The sequence below is a fragment of the Chrysochloris asiatica genome, unplaced genomic scaffold (genome assembly GCF_000296735.1).
Source record: "Chrysochloris asiatica unplaced genomic scaffold, ChrAsi1.0 scaffold00006, whole genome shotgun sequence".
In the NCBI taxonomy this organism is placed as follows: domain Eukaryota; kingdom Metazoa; phylum Chordata; class Mammalia; order Afrosoricida; family Chrysochloridae; genus Chrysochloris; species Chrysochloris asiatica.
Window position 1 is genome coordinate 5769088 of NW_006408524.1, and position 10744 is coordinate 5779831.

The window sequence follows — 10744 nt, forward strand, 5'->3', positions numbered from 1 at the left end:
GCAGGGTTTTTTTTGTTTTTGTTTTTTTCTGTTTCACAACTCTTGGTTACCATGGAAGTGACATGTGGCTGTGCACACCGGGAGCATTCCAGTCCTCTAGGGATGGCTGTCCTCTCCAGTCAGATGCAGTGAGTCTAGAAACCGCCTACATTTCAAGCTCAAGAAGAAGCTATTCTGAGGAGGACATACCTTTTTGAGACCAGGATCCTTAGAGGATTTAGCCTTTGTGCATCTGAAAAGTTTAGCTTTTCTATGGGAGTTTGAATTGAATGCTAGGAATGATTGCTCAGAGGGGGAAAGTGTGAAATGGTAATCACTTTCATATGACACTTGAGAAATGTTATAATAAAGCTGAGTAAATTGGAGCATGAGTTAGCCAGTCCTTTGCCTAATGATGTCACCCACTTTCTGCTTCCTCCAGCCTATGATTAATAAAAGAGGGATTATTACAGTAACTAACTCCTAGTGGGCAGCAGTGACGTCAGCAGCAGCTGAGCAAACTGACTACATTTAGTCGTGCGTGTGTATGTGGGCATTTTTTTTTCTTCCCTGTGACTAACATGAAGCTAAGAACATCTAATAAAACAAAAGCTCCTTGAAATTTGGAGAACTCATTGGGTGAGCTCTTTTCTACAGGGAGAACCATTTTAATTATTCTCATTTCATAGTTGGAGTTGGCCAAAATGACTTTATTGGCTTTCTGCCCCTGTTCATTAAGCGCTCACAAATTAACCCCTGGCCTTTGGGAGAGAGGTTTTCTGAAGCTTTATTTCTTCTCATATTAATGGCTCTTCCTTCATTCATCATTCTAGTCCATCTTTTAAAATGAGCTCAGTGAGTCTTAAGAAAATGAACTCAAGCCTATGTGATTTTCTAAAGGCATAAGAACAACTGTAGAATGTAGTGATTCCAGTGAAACGCTACAAGAATATTGAGCTTAATTACCGTTTGCTTTTCCAAGCAAATAAAGACTAACAGAGGTCTTGCTTGCTATTTCACCTTTACAAACTTGACCTTCCTAAAATTAGAGCAGGGCACCTGGAAATATTTACTCACTCAGCCCAGCATGGCCTCCAGCATGCTGCCAGTGGACACGAGCGTGCAGGCTGCCTGTGAGCAATGGCAATCTACCGTGCTCACCTGAGCGTGCCTGGAGGTGCTCCCTCAGAGGGGCAGGGACTTTGGACTCCTATCAGGACAGAAAGGGGGCAGCAATTCACTGACACACACACACAATTACACATAGATCTTCCCTCAGCCTGTTCTGTGTCTCTTTCCCTCTGAACATACGATTTTAGAACAGGTTATTGGGCTATCATTGTGGACTGGATGAGTTGGATTTGACTGAAGATTTCTGCTTTCTCATCAGTCCCATGGAATCTCTAGGCTAAACCTATATGCCCTCAAGTCAGAAACATGGAACTTATTGCCTGAGGGGATCCAGGTGAGAAAAATGACTATGGTAAATTTGCTTTATGTTCTTTAGGGACTATTTTTAAATTATTTTCTTGGGTGATAGGAAGCTCACCCTCTGCATTAGATGTTCCTTAGTTGGGCTAGGCATGAATTATGATGAACAATTTAGATATATGTCAGTTAGGAAGAATCTTGAGGAGATATTTATTCAGTTTGAGTTAGTGTTAATTTTTTTTTTTTTTTAAGTATGCTTTTCTTTAGAGTTTGTAAAAGATTATTTCCTCATTTATTGAGGTGTTTTTTTTTTTGTTTTTTTTTTTAACAACTAACTGGTTCGTTCTTGGGAAGAAATCCAGGCATTTCTGAATCATTGGGAAGTTGATTGAGGCCTTTGGTTCCAAAGTGACCACTTACCTGAGGAGATTATGATTCACATGCTGGAGGAGATGAAATGGCGTCTGAATGTCTAAGGCATAGCCTTCATAGCTTTTCCTCTCAGTTCGGTTTCTTACTGGCTCATTTTTGGATGACTGAAGTGACTTAAGGAACTAAATGATGACCCAAGAAACAACTGGCCCTCATTCTCTGGACAACAGCATTTCACATCTAAACTAGTTTAATTTAGGGTTGCACAAATATTTGGTGATGATGATGATGATTGTCCTTATCTGGAATCTCCAACAGGAGAGAAAACCGAGTAGAGACATGATACCCTCCCCGCCCTCCCCCCACCCCAGTCCTGCCTTTAATAGCCATACCACACAGCTTTTACAAAAGGAAGTTTGGGTAATGTACTCTTGTTTGGAACAAGAACTAGGATTTAGCAAATGCTCTCTTTTCTCTCTTTGGATGTTGATTTTGCATAATTCCTCTAAGGTAGTAAATGAACAATATGGAGCACCATCATGTCTGGGTGTTCTGAGAGAAAAGCGCAATAATCTCACATCTGTAAATTTCACCCTGGGGAATTCTCTTTTGCATGGATTTATCTGATAGTTAAAATTTTATAATGAACAACTTGATTCATTCATTCATATACTCTTTTTCATGAGTCTGTTGACACTTAAAACTTGGATCTGTCCAGTTCATCTAATTTTGGTATTTGTCATCCTTTGATTGGAACCAAAAGGCAGCAATGTATTGAGGCCGGTCTGGAAAGTTGGTGGTGATAACGTTGGCTAAGAGGTACTCTTACTGTGTCTGATATCTACAATTCATGGTGGTTATTCATTGCCATGGAGTTGTCTGTCCCTCAACTCCTGCAGTGAAACACTGGACTGACTTTGTACCATCTCCAAGGTATGGATTGGACTGCTGCAGTCCATAGGGCTTGATTTTTGGAAGTAGATCACCAGCCTTTTTTGCCTAGTCCATTGAGATGTCTGAAAGTTTTGCTGAAATCTGTTCAGCAACATAGCAATACATAAGCTTTCATTGATGGACAGGTGGCAGCTCCCATGAGATGCACTGAGTCAACCTCAGGAATCAAACCCAGGTGAGAACTCTACCACCAAACTACCACTCTGTGATGCGATCTCCATGCATCAGAAAGCACAAGACTCAGAATCACTTGAATACTGATATTTTGCATAAAATGCATATATAATATGGCCAGGTGTGGCACTATAGGATAAGTACAAGACTACTAACCAAGAGTTGGCAGTTCATTACCAGCTGCTCTTCAAAGACCTATGCAGCATCGCTATGAGTCAGAACTAACTCGATGGCCCTTAACAACAATTCTATTTTTCTTAGTTGTCAAGGCTTTTTGAGCATGGGTGGGAAATTCATTAGGTGCAATATTCAAATGACAACTGTCAGAGTTTATTAATGGCAGCACTAGTGAAACTTTAGGTGGGATCATTTCTTTGTTGGGGTAGGGTAAGCACTGGACTAGGGATCACAAGTTTGGTTGTTTGAGCCCACCAAACTCTCCTCAGGAGAAAGATGAGACTTTCTGCTCCTATAAAGATTTATTACTTTGGAAATAGTGAAAAACCAGGGTCACTATGAGTTGGAATTGACTCAATGCACTTAACAACAACAACAGTTTTTTGTTAGGGGTGTGTGTGGGGAATGTCTTGTGCATTGTTAGAAGTTTTGCAGCATCCCTGGCTAGGAGCATTCCCTCCCAACCCGGCACCAGTTGTCACAACCAAAATGTCTCCAGACATTGATAAATGTTCCCTGAGTGGCAGAATTGCCCCCAATTGAGAAGCATGCCTCTGGAGTGAAGAATAATAGTTTACTCACTGGGACTTTTGTTTTGCTGTCTCTGATCACTTTAGCTCTAGCATCTGAATTGTCTTGGTTCAGGCAACAGCATTTCCAAATACTCTGAAAACAGGACACACATCCATAGCACCAGGCCTTGTGGGATATTCCGGTGGTTTAAGGAGAAATGTGAGGCTTATGAAGAACATTTTGGATTCACTATTTTTAACCTTGTTGTTTTCTAATGAATTTTGAAGGAATTGTAATGTTTCTTTATCCTCTCTGTTTATAAACTGTTCATTCATTGACTTAAAAACAAAAGGTTCCCAGTTCAATTTTGGATGGGAAATGTTCATCCCTCTTTGTTCCAAATCTCTCTACCTAACATGCAGCCCAAGTGATTTGCAGGCTGCGGCTGTCCAGGAAACAGGCAGGTCTTACCAGTCCTGTATTCAGTTTAAGCTGTTTGAGGAGAGCCTTCAGCACAGACTCCTGCAAATATCACACTGGATCACGTCCATGGTTTCTTGATTCAGAGATGCCTGCCTTGGGAGTCACCCTCTCACCAACAGGGAAGGCTTTCCTGCCTGGAGCCTAGAATAACACGTCAGCTGCTGAGAACACCCAGAGTCCTTTTGATTTCTCTCCATGGTCACGTTTTATGCTCAGTTTCCCAGACGGGATGAACCCCAAATCATGCATTTTTGGAAACAGATTTCTCATAGGAAGGAACTGAAACCCTGTGACGCGTCAGCAGCCTTGTCTGTGCCTCTGAGCCCCCAGTTTTGTGTCATTTCAGCTGAATCAGATGATGTCCTCCCAGTCACCTGCTTAGGGTGTTCACGGCTCCTGGCTTTTATTTCTGACTGAATAAGGGATGCGTGAGCAGCAGCTAAAATACCAGCCATTAGAAACCTTCCCCTTTCTAGGCCTGCCTCCTTGTTCCAGGAGTAGTGAGGGTAGATGAAAGCAGGACATACGGTTTGCTTGAGAAGAAAAATGAACATTCTCTCTCTTGATCCATGCCAACTCTGTACAAGGACAGATGCTGCCAAGGGTGCCCCTAAGTTATGTGTTGCCACAAGCCACGGGGAGGCACACGAATACTGGTCGCTCCCCGATTCGCACAATCGAGCTCTTATCCTTAAACGAACTTTGTTTTTTGACCAGCTCACTAATTGTGATTGAAAACACCAGCTCCCGAGCAATGCACAGGCATTGGAGTTAAGCAGCAGCAAGACAGGCCCTAATTGCTCCATTTACATAAAAGTAGAAACATACAACTTCTAAATATAAATCTCTGGCACATCGTTCCTTTTGCAATTACAGTAAAATAAGGTACTGCCGGTTTTCCTCCAGGCTCATTCTCACAGCAAGCTGCTCTGCCTGGTTCTCTCGTGGCTGCTCCTCAAGGCGAGAACAGAGACATGCAAATGCACCCTAGTGTCGTTGGGCGCTTTGTGCAATGGTCAGTAAATCAAGCGGCCTCCACGAGGTGACCAAGGCAGTGGCAGTGGGCCCCAGTGCTAGGACAGTAGCTGGTCGGTTCGAAATCCACAAATAAAAAAGGGACGGTTTGCGGGTGTGCTCCCTGGCTAGCCTCTACTGTAAGGGATAGATGAGCCTCTCCGCGGCCAAACCGGAGGTTCGGACCCTGACATTTGCTGTGGTTCCTGTCTCTGGCACTTGAAAGCCAGACTCAGAGATTCCCAGAAGCATTCACTGAACAGTGATTTTTTTTTTTTTTTCTTCCTTTCTCTCAATTTTTTAGCTGCCAAAAGGGGGGAAAAATCAAGAGCAGCTCTTAAAAGAAGTTGCCCTTGCTGGTACTAGGGTAAAAATAGAGGCGGCCTCACAGAACGGCTTGGCCCGGACTGCAGGCATCCCAGGGCTGGGCAGGAGCAGTGGCCGCGTTCAGCGTGCTCTCTGGAAGCTGCCAGCAGGTGTTGCTCAAGGTACAGTAGCAGGGCTGAGCAGCCCAGGATCTGCAGGGCCTGGGGTGCGGGGAAGCTGCCTGGGAAGGGGCAGGAAGTGAAACAGAAACCAAACCAAGGAAGGAAAAAGAGATTTTGTCTGGAACAGGGCTGAACAGTCTACACCCCGGGGGCCCTAGAGTTTGGAAGGAGAAAGATAATTCCCAGTTCAGAATAATCACCAGAAGTTATTTTAACCTGCTGACTTTCTCTAAATGATCTCAGGGTGACACAAACGGTTTGTGCTTGACCACTAACCTAAAGATTGACCATTTAAACCCACCCAATGGTGCCTCGGAAGAAAGACCTGGTGATCCGCTTCCATAAGGATTGTTGTTGTGAAGTGCCATCAAGTCGGTTCCAACCCACAGGGCCCTGCAGTTCAAAGGGCTTTGCAGTCTGGCGCATTAACCCACAGCGCCACACCAGGACAGCTCAGCAAAGCCCTACTGGAGGGAGCAGATCTAGTCTGCAACACATGGGGTCACCATGAGTCAGATTTGACTTCATAGCAACGGGTTTGTTTTGTTGTTTTGCTGTTTTGCTTTGCTTCTTCTACCACCCCCATCATAATTTCTATGGGGGAGATCACTCCCATTGTGGTTCATGTCTGAGGTTGACGATTCAGGTCAGAGCATTAGATCAGAGCCAGTAGGTACTTCTCTGGCATCAGATGGACTTTGGTGAGGTTTTACAGTCACAGCTATGGGGTGACTCTTGGAGTGCTACAGAATACTGTGAAACAAAGGTTTATCAAGGCCTATTACACATCTCAGAAATCACTTAGTTTTTGAGCACTCTGCTTGAATGTGCAGTTTAGGATTATCATTCCCGTTTTCTAGATGAGAAAAGTGAGGCCCAAAGTTACATGGTAATGAATGGTGGAACTGGGCACTAACTGGTTCTGGTTTGTTTTACGCCCTCAACTGATAAACAACACAGTGTTTACAGGACACCAAGGTCCTGGGTAGGGGAGGGAATGAATTAAACTTCCCCACAGGTTCTTGTCCTCCCTTAATGCTTGTCTGGAAGGTGGTTAAATTCCTTTTTAATGGAGAATTTAAGTTCATCTAATTCTAAAATGATGGGCAGGTCTGGGATTCACCTATCTGCATCGTTTCCTCTCAGATTCCCTCTGTTCCTCTACAGCCTAATGATTTTATTGGCACCGTGGCATCAGCAATGGGCTCAAGTGTAGCAGCAGTTGTGAGGTTGGCGCAGGACCAGGCAGTGTTTTGTTCTGTTGTGCATAGAGTCGCTAGGGTCGGAACCGACTCCACAGCACCTAACAACAACAATTTCATTGCTGCGTATCCAGTCCTTAGATATTTTTTCACACTATTAAGAGCTCAGAAGCCCTAGTGGTACTGAGTGGTTCAAATGTTCGACTGCTAACCTCAAAGTCCTGGCAGTTTGAATCCAGCAGACACTCAGCAGAAAAATCTCCAGCAATCCGCTTTGCTAGAGATTTACAGCATGGGAAAGCCTATGGGGTAGTTCTACTTTCTCCTACAGGGCTGCGACGAGTGCAAATGGACTTGAGAGCAGTGGATTTGGATGCGTATGGTCAGCATACACACTTTCTATGAAATTATCTCGGAAAGACCCTGTCACAGAGCAAACTTCTCTTGTCCTAAAGGAACCTGCTTAAGCCACACATCAGGAGACCAGAGCCTCTATATTTTGCTTGTGGGCACAGTGAAAAGTTTATTTTATGCATGTTAAATCCTGCATGCAAAACAACATATCTGGTCATATGGCTTTCATTAGCTCCCAATTTTGCACATTTTATCCAACTTGTCATGAGAATCCGGCTTATGCTTCAACTGTACGCCTTCAAACAAACCTTTGCCACCATTTTTGTCTGAGGAGTCCTTTCTCCTGTGTTATTTCCTAGGCCTGCCAACAATCCCCCACCCCACTAAAAACCACACCAAAAAAATAAACAGGCCAACCCCCCCTCCAAAAATACAACAACAAAAAAACCCCAAAAAACCCACAACCCCAAACAACAACAAAACAAAACAAACTCATTTTACCCTCATTTCAAGGAGTGTTAACCATTTTTTAGAATCTCACGTTATATTTATAACACATTTGAAATCCTAGGACTTGAAGGTCTAATAACAAAGGATTGATCACCGAGCTTGATCTCTTCTTTCCTAGTTAGTAGCCTAAAAGTCTAAAAACCTAGGCAGGATTCTTCTGAAAGTTCAGTTGCAAAGAATGACCATTTCCAGAGTTGATCAATGATTTATGAATCAGGCATTCGGTTTCAAGATGTAAAATAATAGTGGAAGTCAGGGGAGGAGGAGGGCCCATCATCCTATGGGTGTGTCTATTTTCCTGATTCATCCTGAAGGAAGGATCTATTTTAAAAGATAAAATGAGAATCTTGTAAGAAATAAGAAACTACTTTGTAAAGAGAGGCAACTTCATGAAGTAACAGATGTTTCATGTAAAGACATAAAACTGAACCTGAATATAATGAGACATGTGAGTAGGAGAGCAGTAAAAGGAAAGTTAGAAGTTGGCCATTCAGGCAGCTGTAGCTGCCCGATTTCACTATTTTCTCAAAGGTAGTATAGTCACAGCCAGGAGATTCACTGGCTCCGTGTATCATCCAGCAGTGTCACACGCAGCCAAGCAGGGCTTTCCATTAGATAATGAATTATGAAATATGTCTCACTCTGGAAAAACCAGTCATCTGCTGATGTCATGCTGATTCTAACCAATCCCCAACAAAGCCCCAGCCCTCCTCTGTTCGAGTGGTACCAATGTGTGAGTGTACAAATAAGTAGTACAGTATAAAACTCCCCAGTGCCAATACCATGAAGCAGGACTCAGACAGCGCTGACCACATGATACAAGAGTCTGGTGAGAGAGAGGGGACCAGAAAGGTAATGCTTTTTAAACTCTTGCTTCTGAGCTATTTCCACATTCATAATCAGAAGGGTTAGAAGGGGTTTTACAACTTATTGGCACGTCTATGTGAGTTAAGATTTGTACCTTCTTTATATTCATCAGGCAGCCTAATGCAGCATTTACTAGTCGTAGAGCATGCAAATAGATTGTGTGTTTATGCAAACCCACTCAGCACGTATATACAAGTACATATGCCAAAGAGAAAACTATTTTTAAGAGTTACATTAACAAACAATAAATTCAGGGAACACACACATACTCACTCACATATAGAGAGAAACCAAATATTGATAAGTTGTACTGAGAGCTACTACTGGGACTTTTAAGTTGTTCTGAGTCATTAAGCTTTAAGTTCTATTTCAGAGTCTCTTGTAAATTTTAATTGGACTACAAAATGCTCTGGGTAGTGTATATGTGACTCCAAATAGGTAGATTATGTTCACTACTATAGTACAAAGATGCTTTATTAAACCAGCATAATGCAAATGCTCCATCGATTCTTTTTCACTCTCTCCCACCCAAACTGGAGGCATTTTAGGCAATGTTGACAAAGTCTTAGCAGTCATTGGCTTTCCTGGAGCTGTAATCCCAAAGGTGATAGGTACCTGGTAGCATCAAAAGTCTTACCAAGAGTTGTTTTAGGAGAGAGGGGCAATGTATACAGTTCCAGAAAAGCATTGCTACCTGTGCCAACTGGACTGGCATTTTCTCTTGATGCCACAGTGATCTCACCCTGCTCCCCTAGTACACAGATCTTATGTTAGTAGCAATGATAGTCATTCCTTTGTATTTTCACCCAAACTCTATATGTTTGGCTCTAATGCTCTGAACACACTAGGTGCCAGATATAAGCTGACTGTATCTACAGAAATGAGAGGGCTTATGTGTGGGTAAGAAACTGAGAGGGAAGGAAAGCTTTAACAGATGGACCTCTTAAAGATACTTCTGCAAGATAAAAGCAATAAGACAGAAAATGAAAAATAGAGTGTGTGTGTGTGTGTGTGTTTATCACACACACACACACACACACACACACACACACCAAAAACTCCAGAAAGGCATTGTTTAGAAATTCACATTTTTCTTTTCCTGTGGATACTAAAATCCATGATCCATGGTGATTTCATCTGTACTGTTGTTCCTTTGAGGCAGAAAGCAGCAGAGTAGGCGCCTACCCATGAATACTGGTGGGGACAGGGGTGGTGGTGGTGGTGGGGGGACACACTAAAACAAACTACAAAGCAAAGAAAGTGATTTGCCAGAGAGGCTTTTCCCCTAGGGTCAGTTCTTCAAGTCAGAGGAGTGTACAGTTGGTATAAAATGATGTGGGAAAGGCCTAATGCATTCTGCATTTTATCTGTAAAGTCAAGACTAGTAGTGGTAGGCTGTAATTTGTGAGTGTGAATGAGCTCAGGGAAGAAGAGGGCTGAGGAAAATAGTAGCTTCATAGGACGTGGCATGTCAAATGCTGCCTGCCATTGGCATTTTTCAATGTGCAGTGGGGACAAGTATAGTGTATTCTATGGCCCCAAACCAAAGTTCTATTGCATGTTCCCCTCAGTTCACTAGCCAGTATTGATAACCCTAGACATTTTAATATGAATGAATGGGGGAAAAAGAACATCTCTCAGATTCATTCAGGGCAGAACTGTTGGTCAAAGCTGCTATGTTTGCGCCTTAGCCTCTCTTTCCCTGACCTCCACTACCCATCAGCCCTTGCCTCCTGGCCCCCTTATCCCCACCTTGTGGGCCAGGTGGGCTTCTTCTCACCTCATACTGCCATTAGGTAGTGTGGAGGAGAGCTGGGGATATACTTTTGTCAAGCCAGTCACCCTGTTTACTAACAACTGAGTCCTATTCTTTCTTTCTTTCCTCTGCTAAAAGAGGAAGAAGGTGAAGCCAGGGGACTGACCAGAGAAAGAAAAAAGAAAGAAGTGGAACAAAATTAGGAGAATGCCTTTAGAAGGGAAAGTAGAAGCCCCGGAGAGGAGAATGGTGATATTTGAAGAGAGGTGTGTGTGAGGGAGCAGCGAGCAGAAGGAAGGCAGCCTGTCAGAAACGGGCTGTCCCTCCCTCCCTCCCTCCCTCCCTCCCTCATCGCAGCCTGAACTCGCAGACAAACTCCCTCCCCCTCCCATTCACTCACTCACTCAGGGCCAATCGTTCTCTGTCTCTCTTTCTCTCTTTCTCCTTTTCCTCTCTCCCTTCCTCTCTCT